The sequence below is a fragment of the Doryrhamphus excisus genome, chromosome 17 (assembly GCF_030265055.1).
Source record: "Doryrhamphus excisus isolate RoL2022-K1 chromosome 17, RoL_Dexc_1.0, whole genome shotgun sequence".
Lineage (NCBI taxonomy): Eukaryota > Metazoa > Chordata > Actinopteri > Syngnathiformes > Syngnathidae > Doryrhamphus > Doryrhamphus excisus.
The window spans coordinates 9,471,481-9,491,508 of record NC_080482.1 but is presented as its reverse complement, the minus strand read 5'-3'; the positions used below and the strand labels follow the sequence as shown (position 1 = coordinate 9,491,508).

Sequence of the window (20,028 nt, the reverse complement as noted above, 5' to 3'; positions counted from 1 at the left end):
CTCGCTTTTCTTTCCACACATCAACCTCAGTTAGTTACAGTTGACTTGCGGGTGGAAAAAAAAAGAGCTGCAAACTTGCTCTTAATGTACTCATGAGAATAGCAAGTGGAACCTAACAGTTTTGCTCTGAGTAAATTTGCTTTCGCCACACTATGCCCGGGTAACTCTCATCTGTGAGCAATCTAAGTGTCCCTATCAGGGATATTCAACTGAATTGTTCAGGACTTTTCCCTTTTATTATTATTCATATTTCCCATACAATGCCGTCACATTTTTACCTGTATATAGTCAATAATTTACTACTAAGTTAACACGAGTAGCTATGCTTTATTTTTAAAGATCTACCAAGGAAGTCATATCATTTAAATGACTGATTTTTTAAAAGAATTTACTGCAAAAAACAGGGTTCGATTCTACCCTCGGCCATCATGTTCTCCCCGTGCATGCGTGGGTTTTCTCCAGGTACTCCGGTTTCCTCTCACATTCCAAAAACATGCTCGGTTAATTGGCGACTCCAAATTGTCCATAGGTATGAATGTGAGTGTGAATGGTTGTTTGTCTATATGTGCCCTGTGATTGGCTGGCAACCAGTCCAGGGTGTACCCTGCCTCTCGCCCGAAGACAGCTGGGATAGGCTCCAGCACCCCCCGCGACCCTTGTGAGGAAAAGCGGTAGAAAATGAATGAATGAATGAATGAATGGAGCATTCTAATGTAAAGAAATGCTTGTCAAAGATCCTCTTTACGACAAAGATCCTCTATAGGACAGGAAAGTTCTAGTTTTGAGGACCTACTAGGAAAGAAATGCTAGACAAAGATTCCTTAAATGACAGGAGTGTGCTCCTGTTTTCAAGATTCTACTGCAAATAAACACCTGCCAAAGATCTTATATATGACGGGAGCATTCTGTTGTTTTTAAGGGCAAAAAATGCGAGATAAAGATTCATTCATTTTCTACCGCTTATCCTCACAAGGGTCGCGGGGGGTGCTGAAGCCCATCCCAGTCTGGTACACCCCGGACTGGTCGCCAGCCAATCACAGGACACATATAGACAAACAACCATTCACACTCACATGCATACCTATGGACAATTTGGAGTCACCAATTAACCTAGCATGTTTTTGGAATGTGGGAGGAAACCGGAGTACCCGGAGAAAAACCCACGCATGCATGGGGAGAACATGCAAATTCCACACAGAGATGGGATTGAACCCTGGTCTCCGAGCTGTGAGGTCTGCGTGCTAACCGCTCGTCTGCCGTGCACCCCGCTAGATAAAGATCATTCTCAATAATGAGCTCTTTCCTGTTTTTAAGGATGTACTGTAAAAAAAAAAACACTAGTCCACTGTATGACAGGGGGACTTTGACCAAATACTGGTCAAAGATCCTTGAAATGACAGGAGTGTTCCGCCAAAAAGCACAGATCAAAGGTCCTGTACTGTATATGACTGGGGCACTTCATTACTTCACTTCATTATGACCTACTGAAAAAAATGTGAGACAAAGATCCTTTGATTGACATGAACGCTTTGCTATTTTTAAGGCTGTACGTATGGTAAGGAAATCATTAGTCAAAGATCCTCTATAACATTGTGGTTCTCTGCTGTTTTGAAGGGCCTAAAGATCATTTGTATGACTGGGGCAATATGCTGTTTTTAAGGACCTACTGAACAAAAATTCTAGTCAAAGGACTAGCTTTGCTGTGTTGATTCTACTGCAAAAAAAACACCAGTCAAAGACCCTATATACACCTGCTGTGGTCCGCTGTTTTTTTTTTAGGACTGATTGCAAAAATGCTATTCAAGGATCCTATATAACTGTACTGCTATGTCATTTTCAAGGACCTACTGCAAAAAATGTTGCTCAAAGATCCTTTAAATGACAGCAGTGCTCTGCGGAGTCAAACAGGCCAAACAGTCCAATCTTCTATATGACCGGAGCACTATGCTCTTTTCAAGGATGCACTGCAAGAGCGCTCGTCAAAGATCCTTTATATGACAGAAGCACTCTGTCAAAGATCTTCTACGCAGTATGTAAGAAGCGCCTTGCTCCTTTTTTAAGGACAAAAAGATCCATAAGGTACTTATGGAATGCTAGTCAAAGATCCTCTAAACCAGGTGTGGGCAAACCTTTTGACTCATGGACCGCGTTGAGTTAACAAAATTGTCCGGGGGGGCAGAATATACACACACACTATTTTACGTTTACAATTCTAACAGTCCGCACTGGATTTTGATCTAATTTTATCTGTAAAAGTGTCATCTATCAGCTATATGTTCTCATGTCCCTTTTTTCAGGAGCACTTTAAACATCAGACCATATCAAATTCTGTTTTTTTTTTTTTTTTTTTTTTACTGAATAAGACAGCCGACTTGCAAGTCATGTTGCCAGCTTGTATGTTAAAAGTTGAAATAGCAAAAGTTGAAGCAACTGGGGGACCGAATTCAAACATTTGGTGGGCCGCATGTAGCCCCCGGGCCGCAGTTCTCACTGCGGGCTCACCCCTGCTCTAAACACTCTGCAAGAAGCACCTTGCTGTTATTAAGGACCTACTGCAGAAATATTAGATGCTCCCTGTTGAATAGCCTTTGTCTATATCAAAACTTCCTCCATGCAAGCATAATTGCTTGTCTTTGTGATTATGCAAAAACTCCCCAGATGATATTCTTGTCGCTCGATGGAAGCATGCAGCCTAAACAGAAAACCTCAGGATTAGTATGCTGATGGACGTGCTCAGTCCAGCAGGACATCGAGATGTCCATGTGTGTGTGTTTTTTTTCTGGTGGAATTTGGCAAGGGCGCAGGTGACCCTTAGCCACTGCAAAAGTGATGCAGTCAGTAGAGCAAACATCCATGGCATGCAGCTAACTTATTAACATATGAATGTGAGCTCCATGAAACCAGTTGAACATTCTCTCAGCTTCCTCTCCGTCGCGGCTGTTTGTTTTGTGCAGTAATTAGGGCAAGAATGTAGGACTGCGTTCACTGTTTCTCTTTTGCATACAGTCTATTAATATGTTCACTATTGTCATTGACCATGCATGTACACTTGTGATTTACTAATGGCGCGGACCTTTTTGCGTTCAGTTTCATTTTATGGAGCTTGAAGTGCTCTAGGAAGGGAGTAAAGTGAGTAATATGAGGGGCGGCGGCGGTGGTGGTGGCGGTGGCGGTGGAATGGGGGACACAAAACAAAAGCCTTTCCATATTTATGAGTGCTGAGCAATGCAAATCTTAACCAGTACAGGCAGAAACATAGCTTTTTTAGTTTTCTTGCATTGAAGTCTTTTTACTTCTCATTTTTCCAATTTATTTTCTTACGTGCTTTGACAGCAACAACTTACCTCTCCTCCTCACCCTCAGCCACTCGCCGAGGCGGGCAAATGACTTGATTGAATTCTTACCCACTTTTAAAAAGTTTCATGCTGAATTCAAAGCAAGCCAATACACTTTTAATAAAGGCTGGCTTCTCTGGCAAAAGGTTGGTGCTAATGATGATAAAATGATTTATCAAATGATACAAATGATAATTTAAAACTGGAAAAAAAGCAAACTTGAACTAAACATGTTGAAATGGCGATAAACGCAAGTGAAAGTTGGCGGAACCATGCTGAAATAAGCAAGGTTAGCTTATTTGAGCATGCTAGCGCTTTAATTTAAGGAGCGTCATAAAATGCTTGGCTGAGTGAAAAAAGACGAGACGCATGTTTATTTTTTGCAGGAATTCTTAACAGAAAACACAAAATAAGAAAATAAGCGTGTTATAAAATATCTTGTGTATGCAGTTAGAATTGCATTGGTGACTACATCTTCCTTAATCACAAGCATAGCCATTACAGTTTGTTAAAGGTTTTGTAGCAATGTGTGCACAGGCTGACATTAGAAAGGTTACCCTGGCTGCATCCATTTCTCAATTACTGGACAAAATTGGTCATTGATGTATTGCATCAATACATGTAAGGAAAAGAATCCGCAATGGCAGAAAAAGGCAGAGCAGAGGCAACAAAAGAGAGAAAATTAGCATGGCTGAAGGAGAGGCAGAGATTATAGATGTAAAAATTGTTACTAAATGGATGGTACTGTACCTCCTAAAATGGAAGTGGTTTAGTTTTGATTGAACAGATGTGGAGCAAGAGAACATAATATTCGAAGTTTGCAAAGCGACAGCAAGAAGTGAGAACACGACAAATTTATTCAACCATCTCAAGCACAGACACAGGTTTGAGTACGAAGAGGTATGTCATGAAGCGTGCAACATAATCAGCAAGCATGTGTACATTGACAAAGTCAAAAGTACCAAACACTTTTTTGTAGACACTAAGGTTAAGGTTTGTCGCTGAATTTAATTATATTGTGATACATCCTCAAAATATTAGGATACATGCTAAGTTTCATGATATTGATAATGGTAATGGTTTTATTTCATTTGAACATGCATCAGATTACAATTGAATGCATCACTTAATCAGTTCACAGTTCCACATGTCCAAAAGGAGTAGGAAGAAGCAAAGCTTATTAAATCCTACCCCTCCATCTGGTATTTTTACAATCAGTAACTGTTACATTTGTTCACTTCCTGCTTTCCTAATATAGTTTTTATACAATGACATAATGGGTACCATAGTAAGTGTCAATATAGTGATATGTATAGCACATCATGACTGGTTCAAGACTCTTCATCCTTGTATTTAGCAAACATCAACTGCTTGTATTGTTTCTTGAATTGGCTCATCGTTGTGCATTGTTTGAGGGTCTTACTCAATCCATTCCATAGTTTGATTCAACATACTGAAATGCTATGGCTTTTTAACGTAGTGCTAGCATATAAGTGTTTCAAATGTAGTTCTTCCCTGAGATCATATTTCTCCTCTCTTGTAGAGAAGTATTGGATGACATTTTTAGCTAATTGGTTAATTTTAGCCTTATGCATTATTTTAGTTGTTTGAAGATTAACTATATCAGCATGTATAAGTATTTGTGATTTAGAAATAAGGAGTTAGTATGTTCTCTGTAGGCGGCATTATGAATTATTATCCGCCAAAACCAATGAATCTATGGTTGCACAGAAATGACAGACTCCATATATTTCCAACCCCTCCCATGAAAGCAATGGACAGTGCATGTGGGTCAGGAAGGCTTGGTCCATCACCATGGTGATGTTTTTATTGAAGAGGGCTTAGCGTATGTGAGGGAGTTTTGTATTGTGTGTGTGTGTGTGGAGGGGGTCAGCATTGTCTTTATGGCTGAGCAAGCTGCATGAGTGCAGGGGGTGGCTGGCTGGCCGGCTGCCTGAGAAACTGGTGGGCATGCAGGGTCAGGCGCGGGGGAGGAGGCTGCCTTCTTTCCCAGTTCTTAAAGTGAGTCACAACTTCACCTGAGAGAAAAAAACACTTTTGGATGCAAAGACAACAGTTGCTTTTCTGTTTTGGCGGGCTCAGTTTCGGCGAGCAAGCAATTAAGCCGGTTACTCGCCCCCCCGCACGCCCGCCTCTGGGGCAACCACCCACTTCCCCTCTTTCCCCACCCGCCAGCATGTCCCCACCCTTCCCCCCTACCTCTGCTGTCTAGTACATCCAGACAAGAGGCCTTGTTCTCGTCTTTTTATTCCCTCCTATCTTTCACCTTCCTGTCCAGTGCTTTTGTTTGACTGACATTAGTCATTGGTGTAGTCAGCCCCCCCCCCCTCCCCTCCAACTCAAGGCTACCCTGTTGCAACAACACTGTTTCGAACAGGGTCTCTATGGCTGAAGGAGTTTTTGTCGGGCCTTTTTACCTCCTCTAAGTATATTGCATTGTTTTTATGTTTGGGTGCAACTTCCTGGTTGCTTTTTCAGCTCATGGGCCAGTTCCTCTTTCCTGTTCAAACTGTCACAGCTATAGTTAATTTTCTGGAAATGGCGGCCGCACATACATACAAGTATTATTAGATGTCAAAACAAGACAAGGACGGTTTCTCAAATCGCCAACTTCCAACATGAGCATCAATATATTGAACTCAGCACGGGCAAAATGAGTGTGCAGTGTACTTTAAACAGCCTACATCATTACCATCTTGGCTATGTAACGGAAATGGAGGAATACGTAACTCGAGTGGTTACAGTTCACAAATAAAAGGAGAGAAGAACAACAAGAAGAGTAAGCAGGTCAATATTGTAATCGTCATTTCTGGTAAATGTGCAGCACAAGTACACAGTGTACTATATTATACATTTAAAAAAGTGCAAAGAAAAGCAAAAAGTGTTTTCCCCTTTCTGATTTATTTTTTTGCACTCATGTAACACTTAAACTGACACCACAACTGAAAACAAAAGGCAGTTTTTAAAATGAAACTGTTTATTGTTAAGGGAGAAAAAAAATCCAAACCCACATGACCTTTTATGGGGGGAAAAAGGGATTGCCCCCTCAGAATCAGACCTCGCAATCGCTTGGTGGTACTTTTTTCTCCTGTCCTATCACTGCACATCTATTCTTCTGTATGTATTCCACAGTGGATGAAGACTGCTGCTGCAACTTATCGCGTTGAATCCACACATAAACACAAATGAAACACAAACATAAAGAATATCAAGTCTCATTTCAATTTTGCCAGAAAACATCTTGATGGTCCCCAAGACCTTTAGAAAAATACTCAGTGTTGACAAAAGTTTTTTTGGAAAGTGTGTGTCTCATAACATCTGGCGTAAAAGTAACGCCCCATTTCAGAAAAAGAACATCATACCAACAGTAAAATATTGTGGCGGTAGTATGATGGTCTGGGGCTGTTTTGCTGCTTGAGGACCTACTTGCTGTGATAAATGGAAGCATGGAGTCTGCCGTGTGCCACAAAATCCTGAAGGAGAATGTCCGACAACCAAGTCCAACTGTCAATGGCTAAAGAAGACTAATGAAGACTTTTGAGTTGAATCATATTGAGATGCTGTGGCATGACCTTAAAAAGGCGATTCATGCTGTATTTGTGTGGCTGAATTACAACAATTCTGCAAAGATGAGTGGGCCAAAAATGACTCCACAGGAAGAGAAGATGGAAGAGACAATTATTGTAAATGCTCGATTGCAGTTTTTGCTGCTAAGAGTGGCCCAACCATTTATTTATTAGGTTTTAGGGGGCAATCACTTTTGCATAATCTAAGTGTGACAAACATGCAAAAGAATAAGAAATTTTCCTACCACTGTAGTATCGTTATTGAAGTGTACTGACAGACTTATTCAATGAGAGAGAGGGCCTCGGATTTCACCAGAATGGCTAAGATGGCCATTAATAATGCAATAGGTCATACATTAAAATGGAATCATAATATCACCAATCAAAGATAATCTATATGACAGGAAAGCTCTACTGTTTTTAAGGACTTTAAGGGTTATATACGAGTTCTGTGCCTACACTTTGATGTAAGTTAAGTTTTGGGATGAGACGGCTATCTAAATTAACTCCTTAATTACTCAAACTCTACAGAGAACATATGAAGGACATATGCAAAATTTGCATTAAATTAAATACAATAATGAAACATTCATAAAAAATGAAAAAATTACTAAAAAATAAAAATTACTTTTACTGTGTTGCTTATTGAGAAGATGCAGTAGAACAAATAAATGAGACCCGGGTTTAGTTATTACTGTTGTAACAAGCGGTAAAACACACTGATACAGCCTAAGTCGCACACAGTAGTATGCTCTGCTTAAATAAGCTAAGCCTGCTAGCTTCCATTCACTCAATGTAAGAGAGGAATTTTGAAGTTTGTTTTGCAAACCAGGTCGCTGTTTTGACGTATTTACTTCCATAGGGGACAGGGTGATATTTGCCATGACTGAGCGATAGTCACAGGAATTTATTCACGTTATGTCAGTTTCTGCAAGATTGCGCAGTTTATATTGGCTAATTCTGTGAGTCCGGAAATCATAGTGCCCTAAAAATGTTATATAACAAGAGGAATCTTGTTGTTTTTAATCATTTTAACCATTTTAGGCCTGTCATGATAATCAATGAATGGATTAATCACATGATAAATATAAACAGAGTCTATAATTTTGCCGGGCTCGATAAATTGACATGTGCATGCGTGTTTGTTTTTTCTCTTCTGTCTTTACCACACAGGCTGAATGACAAGAGGGCTCACTCTGCATCTGTCTGTGGTTAAAGACTAAACAGTGTTAACACACAAAATAATCATCAAAACTACTTATTTGTTCATATGATGCACACGGCGCAATGAACGACTCCTTGCTGTCTCCTTTGTGCTCTGTTGTCTTTGTGGCGTGAGGCGTTCAGGCACACACGTAACCCTTGGAACATTTGGTCTGCGTCCAAGACTGTTTTTTTGCAATTATAAGTGAGCATATCTCTTAACTCTTTTGCAATTTTAATAAAAGTTGTCATTGTTTTTATAAAAATTGTATACAGATGTGAACCAAATTGCACATTTGGCCTCAGTTCCGAACTTGCGGAACATCATTTAACATCTTTGCTTTTATCTCTGTGAATGTTACTGCCAAGGAATAGTTCTTCATTGTGTGTTCTTGTTTTTTTTTCTCTGTGTTTGTTTAAATGCTGCAGTGATAATGGTGGTGCATTTCTTCTAAACGTGTAGCGCTTGCTTCCCAGTAAATTCGACACCTGTGATGTGTGCCGCTGTTTCTTCCCCGTGTCACCGTAGTGCTCACATTATGAACCGTAACTATCTCTCTGCACTTTGAGAAATGCAGTGTGAACGCTGTAGCGCTTGCCAAGCCCCGGCTGCCCATTCATCATTGCAAGCGTCCCAGAATGAGCATTACACCGGCTCTATTAAGAGGAATGTAATTGATGTATCACAGGGATTTTATTATTCTTGTTTTCCGTCTAATAAAAGCAGGAACAGGCAAGCTCTTAGTATCTCATTATCCCCTGGCTTTGCATGTGTTTATTTAGTACTAATGGTTATTAGGACTTATCATTAGGAGGTTGCTCTAAATGAGGTGTCCTCCCCCAGCCGTCAGTACCAGTTTGATAAATGTCAGGATTTTTTTCTTTTTTTTTTAAAGGTCAGATGTGTGTTCTCTCTCTTGCTCACAGACACCTTCCAAGAAATGTTTTTTTTTGTTTTTATGCTCAAAGATGACACCTATTGATGAAAAGGTCTTTATTGAATTCACTAGAAACATTTCAACGATTTCTATTTCATATGATGCATCAGCGACTGCAGTGATCTACGTACATGCTGGACACCTTATGGTGCTTTTTGGACTTGTATTTTTGTGATAAATGATTTGCTTTTTGGAGTTATCATTACCAGGAACCTGAACAGCAGAGAATCCATCAAGCTTATCGTAGAGAGGATGTTATTAGACAGGATACAGTTCCTTTTAATCGACCCAAACATGACAAGTGTAAACACACCCTTTGTTGTTATTTTGAGCTACAAACGCAGTTGTACACATGCATACATGTCTCGTGATGAATATGGGAAGTGGAATGACATTCCCGGAATGAGGAGGAGGAACCGTCACGTTGCAGGATGACAAAGCATGTTAGCTTGTCCTTCACTAAATGGATAGTGTGTGTGTCTGTGTATCATTTCCCATCGGCAACTCGGTTATCTCCCACAGACATCACATCTGAGGAAGTCCTGTTTTAATCGCTTCCTGCTCATTTAAATGACTCAGTTTTAAAGGACGCTATTCCCGTATGAGCCAATAGCTTAATGACAACACAGGGTCCTCCTCAACCCCCCCACTGGGATGTTTTTGTAACGCTTTGTGGGGGTAGCCAGACTGCTGGAGTCGTTCCTCTCTGATCCAAAGTATAATAAGCAAAACATTAATTAAAAAAAAAGGCTTTTCTAAGAACTAATGCCAAATGTCATTAATAAGTCCCGTTGAAGGGTTTCCAATAACACAACTATGTGATGTTTTTGGAAGAGGTACAGCTACAGTATCTCACAAAAGTGACTACAGCCCTCATATATCAGCAACCATTTTATTATATCTTCTCAAGGGACGATACCATAGAAATGAAACTTGGATCAAATTTAGAGTAGTCGCTGTATAGCAGTATAGATGTATTATTGTCTAAATAGCTGCCAACACAAGTGACTACCAAGATAGTTGTGTCGTGGTGGTGATGGCATTACAGTCTAGGGGCTGCATGAGTGCTGCCCGCAATGGGATGCTGCAATTCATGGTTTTCCAACATAAGGAGCCCAAACAAGATCACAACTGATAGAAGGTGAAGATGATGGAGGAGTGAAGTGTCTCCCCTCCAGACCTGAACCCAGTTAAGAACCAGTGGGGCATCCTCAAGTGGAAACCAGGTGGAGGAGTGCAAGTTGTCTAGCATCTGTCATGATGGAGGAGTGGAAGTTGATTCCACCAACAACCCGTGTAGCTAATTAAATTAGTGCTAGATAATAATGGACGTCACACTAAAATATTTACACCAGGTCACTTGTGTTTCCAGCTACTTAGACAATAACGGTTTACATAAAGCTATACACCAGGGGTCTCAAACACGCGGGCCAAATGTGGCCGCAGGACACTAGTTTGAGGCCCCCGCCTTGACATGAAAGTTTAATGTTAGTGCGGCCTGCGCAAGTTTGATATGGATGCTGTATGGTATCATGTACCCAGAAAAAATTATTACGTTTGATTAATGTTCATGTTAAAGGTTAAATAACTGTTAATAGTTATCCTCTCTATCTGTGTGGAAGTGGTAAGTTTTTGGCTATTTAAGTTTAAAGGAAATAACTTGAAGGCTACCGTTTAGGTCGCTAGCTCTCGAGTTTGCGAGTTAGCATGTGTCTCAAGACCCTGCAGTTGCGCAATATGTTGTAAATAAAAAAAGTATAAATGTGACTATAGTCGTGTTTTGTCATGTCTACAGGGCTCTAATAATGCTTTGTTAATTTTAATCTGCAAAAAATAATTTGTCTACCCACCAACTATATGTGGTTTCTTAAGTTTTTATTATTTGCCGTTTTATCATTATATTTATTTATTACTGATTGATTTTCTTTATTCTTGATTTGTTTATTTATTTTTCATCTTATTTTGTGCAGAAAAATAAATATTAAGATATTTGAGAACAGTGGAATGTTTTATCAGAGCTTTTCTTGTAGAAAATCGGAACCAAAGCACTGAAAAAGTTTGTATATTTTTCAGTTTTTAATAAATGCGTTTTTTTTTTTTTTTTGAAAACCTGATGCGGCCCATCCTTGCCCAGACCTTAGCTCCAGTGGCCCCCAGGTAAATTGAGTTTGAGACCCCTGCTATACACTGACGACTCAAAGTTTCAGTTGTGGGGGTGTGCCACTTTTGTGAGATACTGTATATGAGAGTATTTCTTAATGGAGCCCAACCACCCACGATATCACCATAAAGGATGTTTTTAAGAGATTACCATTAGCTCCAGTAGTATATCTTGCATGCAAAATGATATTAGACACTTAACGACTTGCTTGTTTGTAGGCACATATTTCCACACCATTAGCCGAGACACATTATGCCAAATGTTTGATTCCTCGTGTCAAACTGACCCGGCTCGTTCCTATTGGAATAATGGCTAACCTCTTTCAAGACAAACCCCCACTTTGATGAATTAGACCTGGGAGACAAGATTCACTGTGACCCTGCAGGACTAAAAGCATCAGGGGAAGAGGAGCAGAGAAGCGAAGGTGTGGGGGTGTTGGAGATGTTGACATTTTGAAATCCTGCACCACAGCATCTTGGCAAGAACGGATGAAGTAGGATTTCGAAAAAACCGGCGTGAGGGCGTGATCCGGGGGGGAGGCAGAGGATGATGTGCTCATTTGTAATTTAGTCGCCCCTCCCTCCTCGCATCACTCTTAAAGCGTGAGACTCCTACAGTATTTAATATTTCAAGAACCATCCATTGTGGATCGTATGAAGGACCGCGAGCTAACCTTTCTTGTTATTACTCCTGCCTGGCCAGCCATCTTGCTCTTTGTCTTTGTCACATTCTTTCATTTCACAAATCTCCTCCATATGGCACTGAGCACCCTTGACATTGTCCTCAGTGTCCCTTCCTTTTTAATGCACCCATATACACACCAGCATGGCTGCTCATTAGCAGTCACCTTAATGTGTCTAAATGTAGATGGCGAGGTAGAAAGGTGGTTTGCGCTATTGATCCGGTATTGAATGGTGGTTGATGCAGTGCCCTTATGTGATATTGAAAACATTTAAGGCTGCTCTGCGGAAATGGCGGCGTAGCGGAATGTCTTTCTGTCACCTTCCCCGTGTCCTCTTTTGTAAAATAAGCAGTCTTTAATACTTATTCCTATGCTGGGGTATATACTGTAAATGTGATTACATTGAGGGAAAATGGAGCGTTGATTCAGTCGCAACTATATAATATAAGACCTCAGTGATGGGATGTCTTGACATCCAACATGACGTCCTCCATAACATAACCCCTCCAGCCAAAGCATTATTCTGCTTAATACAAAACTGGATTTGAAACAGGTCAGAACATACAGCGGGAAAAAAATAAATTGATCTGATTTTCACTTTTAGTCTGATTTTCGGTCTTAGTCAAAATTGCCTTATAATATCCTAGTAAAAAACAAAAAAAAACCCATATAAATATTAAGTCTATCCTTCCACTCTTTTTTTTAAATGTTTTTAAAAGGTTTAAGTCAGGGGTCTCAAACTCAATTTACCTGGGGGCCACTGGAGCTAGGGTCTGGGTGAGACTGGGCCGCATCAGGTTTTCCAAAAAAAAACAAAAAACGCATTTATTAAAAACAGAAAAATATACAAACTTTTTCAGTGCTTTGGTTGCGATTTTCTACAATAAAAGCTCTGATAAAACATTCCACTGTTCTCAAATATCTTAATTTTTATTTTTTTGCACAAAATAAGATGAAAAATAAATCAAGAATAAAGAAAATCAATCAATCAGTAATAAATAAATTTAATAATAATAATAAAACGGCAAATAATAAAAACTTAAGAAACCACATATAGTTAGTGGGTAGACAAATTATTTTTTTCAGATTAAAATTAACAAAGCATTATTAGAGCCCTGTAGACATGACAAAACACAACTATAGTCACATTTATACTTTTTTATTTACAATATATTGCACAACTGCAGGGTCTTGAGACACATGCTAACTCGCAAACTAGAGAGCTAGCGACCTAAACGGTAGCCTTCAAGTTATTTCCTTGAAACTTAAATAGCCAAAAACTTACCACTTCCACACGGTTAGGGAGGATAACTATTAACAGTTGTTTAACCTTTAACATGAACATTAATCAAACGTAATAATTTTTTTCTGGGTACATGATACCATACAGCATCCATATCAAACTTGCGCGGGCCGCACTAACATTCAACTTTCATATCAAGGCGGGAGCCTCAAACTAGTGTCCTGCGGGCTACATTTGGGCCGCGGGCCGCATGTTTGAGACCCCTGGTTTAAGTATTCAAGTGCTGCTACAGTGAATCTACCAGCTACAATTAGTCAGGATCGTGATCATAAAGTTAATAGGATTGTCGCTGTTATTTTGGAACCTTCAACACTACTTAAACAAAGATTGATGTAAACGTAAGTGCAGTATATACCAGAGGCGGCTGCTGGTCATTGAAGGAGGGAAGCTCATTTATCCAATGACGGTTTCGCACAGTGGAACAACTCACTCTACACTTCCCCATCGAAGTCCAAGGATGCTCAGCATAAGACTGTGTAAATGTGCCGTGGCGCTCTGGGAATGAATGAGAATGAAGTCATGTTAGTTACCTGTAATAAATAGCTGATTCCGAACAAAAACCATGACTTTGACATCACCGATGTGTTTTATTTTTTTCAGAAAATAGACAGAAACTAATGTAGTTGTTGGTCTGATTGGACCTATAATGGAAGAACAAGTGTACCTCTAACAAGCTAGTTAGAGCTTAAAACCATTTGGTTGCGGGCCAGTTCCGATAAAACTGCTGCGATAACGGCATCACTAACAATCTCTTCAGGGCTCCACTGTTTGCAAACGGTATCCCTATAGATCTTTTCTCCACCTATTCAAAAAGATGCAAATGAAGTCCAGCCTTTCAGTGTCAAGCCATCACACACCTGCAAATCTAGCTGCCTCACAAGGTTATTATAGACAGCAAATAATTGATGGCTCATAAAACCACAAGACTTCCATGCCCGTCAGCTCTACGTTACTCTATTTTTTTTTTCGCCCCCCCCTCCTTCTTAACAACATGTCAGCAACATCACCACAGCCCGACTAAGCCCAACTAATAATACACACATGTGCTGTGTCTTCATCGCTTCAGACGTTGACAAGGTCATGTCACGATTCACACACACCGAGGGGGTGCCGGGCAGGCTAGGTTGGAGCAGGAAATTGAATTTGGTGTGAAAAGGAGCCTTGTGCAGATCTTCTGGATATTGTCATGCATCCACACACACACACCGAGAAAAAATTGCTGCACACCAACTGCTTCTAATTCACGCTTGGCCCCCGATCGTGTATCCCTGTAGACTGGGAGTGTAAAAGTACACCCTATAATAAAAAAGAAAACATAGTGTACCTGACATATGCACATATGTTATATTATTCAACTGTTTAATTGTCAGATAATGAAACGGGGAGCAAAAAACTTCTTTGAGAAGTTATACAAGGATGTAGGGCAGGGGTCTCAAACACGTGGCCCGCAGGACACTAGTTTGAGGCCCCCGCCTTGATATGAAAGTTTGTTAGTGCGGCCCGTGCAAGTTTGATATGGATGCTGTATGGTATCATGTACCCAGAAAAAATTATTGCGTTTGATTAATGTTCATGTTAAAGGTTAAATAACTGTTAATAGTAATCCTCCCTATCCGTGTGGAAGTGGTAAGTTTTTGGCTATTTAAGTTTAAAGGAAATAACTTGAAGGCTACCGTTTAGGTCGCTAGCTCTCTAGTTTGCGAGTTAGCATGTGTCTCAAGACCCTGCAGTTGCGCAATATGTTATAAAAAAAGTATAAATGTGACTATAGTCGTGTTTCGTCATGCCTACAGGGCTCTAATAATGCTTTGTTAATTTTAATCTGCAAAAAATAATTTGTCTACCCACCAACTATATGTGGTTTCTTAAGTTTTTATTATTTGCCGTTTTATTATTATTATTATTATTATTATTATATTTATTTATTTATTACTGATTGATTGAAAAATAAAAATTAAGATACTTGAGAACAGTGGAATTTTTTATCAGAGCTTTTCTTGTAGAAAATTGGAACCAAAGCGAAGTTTTTAACTTTTTTTTGTTTTTAATAAATGCGTTTTTTTTGTTTGTTTTTTTGGAAAACCTGATGCGGCCCAGTCTCACCCAGACCCGAGCTCCAGTGGCCGCCAAGTAAATTGATTTTGAGACCCCTGATGTAGGGTGTTTACACGGTATACAGTTGTAGAATTTTCAACCACAGCATCTATTATTTATCCTGAATTCATTATTCATTATTTTTGTTAGTTGTATACGGGGGTTTAACGGCACGCCATAATCACTGTTAGGCACACACCCTTACCTTACATGCCAGCACATAGCTTTTGTGTTATCCACTTGTTTTGGTCGTTTACGTATTTGACCAGGACGCTCCAACGGTAACTTTGCTGTTCAACTTTGGCTTTAAACTTAAATAGCAAAAAAATTACCACTTCCACACGGATAGGGAGGATAACTATTAACAGTTATTTAACCTTTAACATGAACATTAATCAAACGTAATATTTTTTTCTGGGTACATGATACCATACAGCATCCATATCAAACTTGCGCAGGCCGCACTAACATTAAACTTTCATATCAAGGCGGGGGCCTCAAACTAGTGTCCTGCGGGCCACATTTGGCCCGCGGGCCGCGTGTTTGAGACCCCTGCTATAGAGTTTGTGATACCTAACTTTAGGATCTAAACCTTGCCAAATTGCTATCATTAGCTGACAACAAACATACTGTAACTAACGTGCGTGCGTGCGTGTGATCTGTGGTCTGTATACTCAAAACAAAAAGAGGCAGCGGGATACAGAACCTGCTGCATACAGTCCCTTTAAAGCACGTTTGAAATAAACAAAACCATGATCATTACCATTGTTGAATATTCTGTGTTTATTTTTCCCTGTCTTGCGTCACGTTTTTTTTTTTTTAAGACACGGCTAACAAATGCATTGTTGTTGTCATTGGCCCCCCTGAGCCTGGAAATGGCATTTAAATCCTCCCCTGAAGCTAACAGCGCATTAAGGTCAAATAGAGGCAGCAGGTTTATTCAGTTATCTCTGCTGTGTTGTTACCAAGTGGGTGCGTCGTGGGATGGTCTCCTAGGAGAGAGAGAGCTAGGCCTTGGCTTTGTTTGAAGCAATTTGTTTGGAGCAATTTTGGTCTGGAAATCTGTTCTGTTGATTGGCCCGAGCTCTGTTTGTTCCTACTACCAATCTCGTTTCATTCTTTTTGCATGTCTATTTCCCAAATGCTCAAACTTGCTCTCAGTGTAATTGTGTCCGTATAATTGATCCATCTGCTGCAATAAAGCACTGTCTCTGTTTCCTACTGTATCGCCTTTTCCTTCTCCTTGTTTCTTCCTCTCCTTCTGACTCGTCAATCCCTCATCTCTGCAATGCTAATTGGAATTTTTTGTTGCCTTCCTCTTTCCTTTTGTCCCCTCTCTCCCACCGCCATTCCTTACTTTCTTCTTCGCTACCTGTATTTGTAAGCAGTAACCTGTAATTGGAAAAAACTCATTTATATTTATACTCAATAAATATAATAATAATAATAATAATAAAACAGCAAATAATAAAAACTTAAGAAACCACATATAGTTGGTGGGTAGACAAATAATTTTTTTCAGATTAAAATGAACAAAGCATTATTAGAGCCCTGTAGACATGACAAAACACAACTATAGTCACATTTATACTCTTTTTATTTACAACATATTGCGCAACCGCAGGGTCTTGAGACACATGCTAACTCGCAAACTAGAGATCTAGCGACCTAAACGGTAGCCTCCAAGTTATATCCTTTAAACTTTAAAAAAAGCCAAAAACTTACCACTTCCACACGGATAGGGAGGATAACTATTAACAGTTATTTAACCTTTAACATGAACATTAATCAAACGTAATAATTTTTTCTGGGTACATGATACCATACAGCATCCATATCAAACTTGCGCGGGCCGCACTAACATTAAACTTTCATATCAAGGCGGGGGCCTCAAACTAGTGTCTTGCGGGCCACATTTGGCCCACGGGCCGCGTGTTTGAGACCCCTGGTTTAGAGATTTATAGAAATGCCTATGTATATGTATATATGCATGTGTGTGTGTGTGTGTGTGTATATATATATATATATATATATATATATATATATATATATATATAAATAAGCAAAGCTTATTAAATCCTACCCCTGCATCTGGTACTTTTACAATCAGTAACTGTTACATTTGTTCACTTCCTGCTTTCCATAATACAGTTTAAGTTTTTTTATTATTATTATTATTATTTTTTTAATAATGCACCTTGTACCGAAGTACGAGGTGATATGACCATCCAATGACATAATGGGTACCATTGTAAGTGTCAATATGTATAGCACATCATGACTGGTTCAAGACTCTTCATCCTTGTATTTAGCATCCTTCATCCTTGTATTTAATACCAATGATGAGTTCCCTGTAAACAATGGCAATGCAATTGGAACTGACACTGAGTAGCAACATTTTAAAGCGTGTACAGAGGTATATAAAGCTGCCGGATGCTGACCACTCATTCCACTTTAGATGCACCTACAGCTGTCTTGATAAATAAAAAAAAATCTAACAGGAAGTTGCCACTCATTTTCTCTTCCACCACCTGCCACTTTCTTATTCTTCTCTCCATGTATTAGCCCTGAAGTTTCTTTGAAGGCAATCCAAAGTGCTTCTGGTGCTATTTTTCCTCTTTGAAACACTTTGACTATAAATTGCTTTGCTCTAACGACAGCATTGCCCTCCCTGTGGACATTTGTTTTTGCATCTGCACCTTCCTGCTCTCCTTCAGAACTTTAACGAGGTCCTCTTTCTTTTTTTCTCCTACACATCAGTCACTCTTTTTCTTCCTCACCCTTTCTCTCTTCTAATGGCATCCTCCCACTCTACCACCGGTGGGCATTTTTTTTGAAGGTTAAGTTGCTGTGACACTCGTACACACCACCCACATTCAGTTTCCCCCCCTTTTTTTTATTCATGATGATCTCACCCGCTTTGCCTTGACAAAGCTGTACGACGACACTCGTCACCACATGGCGGTTACAACCACACGTGCCACATAATTGCTGCTTATTTAAATGGTTAGTACATGTTCTTAAAGGAAAGGGAGAGTCAAAGTAAAAAAAAAAAAAAAAAAGAAGCGTATTTGAGCCAAGCAAACCTGTCGTGCGGCTCAAGCGGGATCAGAGTGACTGGGTCCACTCCCCTGCCGCTTGATGCTGTCACACACACTCATCTCCCCTGCAGGCAGCCACCAGGCCGCTAACGTAGCCTGACTCATCGAACACGAATCTCACACTGACACTGAAATAGGATTACATTGGAAGAGTTAATTCCCAAAGTGCAATGTTAGACAAGTCGCTACTGTATCTCAGGAGAGACTGACAGACGGTAAACAAGCATGGGAGTCTGCACGTGTTCCTTAGGGTATGTTTACATGACGACGTAGTGCAGTTTCAGACTCGCAAAAAACAACTTGCATGCATCAATATGTGCAGATCACAAAATGATCTCTGGTGTATTTACTTTGCTTGAACCATTTCAATCCAATTTTGTTCCGATCCACAAGCCATATCTGTGCTTTATTCAACATGCCAGTCTTTGTTGACATTTCTATAAATATTTAAACCAGGGTCTCAAACATGCGGGCCGCGGGCCAAATGTGGCCCGCAGGACGCTAGTTTGAGGCCCCTGCCTTGATATGAAAGTTTAATGTTAGTGCGGCCCGCGCAAGTTTGATATGGATGCTGTATGGTATCATGTACCCAGAAGAAATTATTACGTTTGATTAATGTTCATGTTAAAGGTTAAATAACTGTTAATAGTTATCCTCCCTATCCGTGTGGAAGTGGTAAGTTTTTGGCTTTTTTTAAGTTTAAAGGAAATAACTTGGAGGCTACCGTTTAGGTCGCTAGCTCTCTAGTTTGCGAGTTAGCATGCGTCTCAAGACCCTGCAGTTGCGCAATATGTTGTAAATAAAAAGAGTATAAATGTGACTATAGTCGTGCTTTGTCATGTCTACAGGGCCCTAATAATGCTTTGTTAATTTTAATCTGAAAAAAATAATTTGTCTACACACCAACTATATGTGGGTTCTTAAGTTTTTATTATTTGCTGTTTTATTATTATTATTATTATATTTATTTATTACTGATTGATTTTTTTTTATTCTTGATTCGTTTATTTTTCATCTTATTTTTGCAGAAAAATAAAATTAAGATATTTGAGAACAGTGGAATGTTTTATCAAAGCTTTTATTGTAGAAAATCGGAACCAAAGCATTGAAAAAGTTTGTATATTTTTCTGTTTTTAATAAATGCGTTTTTTTTTTTTTTTTGGAAAACCTGATGTCACCCAGACCCTAGCTCCAGTGGCCCCCAAGTAAATTGAGTTTGAGACCCCTGCTCTAAACGAAAAAAATCTTTTTTAATATATCTTTTTTTGGTGCTATGAGCGAGGGCCCAGTTGGAAACACCTCAAAGACTTTATAAATGGTTGATCTGGTGAGTCGGCATTCGGTTTACTGATGCTCCAGGACACTTGTATTTGCCAAACGCCTGTATCAAATAGACTCGCTCTTTTGTTCTTATCCATCTGTGTTCCGCTCAATGTCTGACATCTTGGCCATATTAATTTGGACTGTGTGTCCAACAAACAAAACGTTTTGTGATGTTTCTAATAATCAAAGCCAGAATGGAAAAGGAAGGAAATAAGCAAATGTCTCTTATCATGGTGATGTTATGTTAGCCTGGCCAAGACAACAATGAAGTCCATCATTTAAGAACATAGAGGAGTTGAAC

At 39.6% G+C, this 20,028-nt stretch overlaps 1 protein-coding gene across 4 annotated transcripts in view; it reads left to right on the top strand.

Moving 5' to 3' along the window:
• Positions 1 to 20,028, top strand: part of si:ch73-22o12.1 (nectin-2) — a 175,734-nt gene that overhangs the window by 806 nt on the left and 154,900 nt on the right. The gene's annotated exons all lie outside the window — the stretch shown is intronic.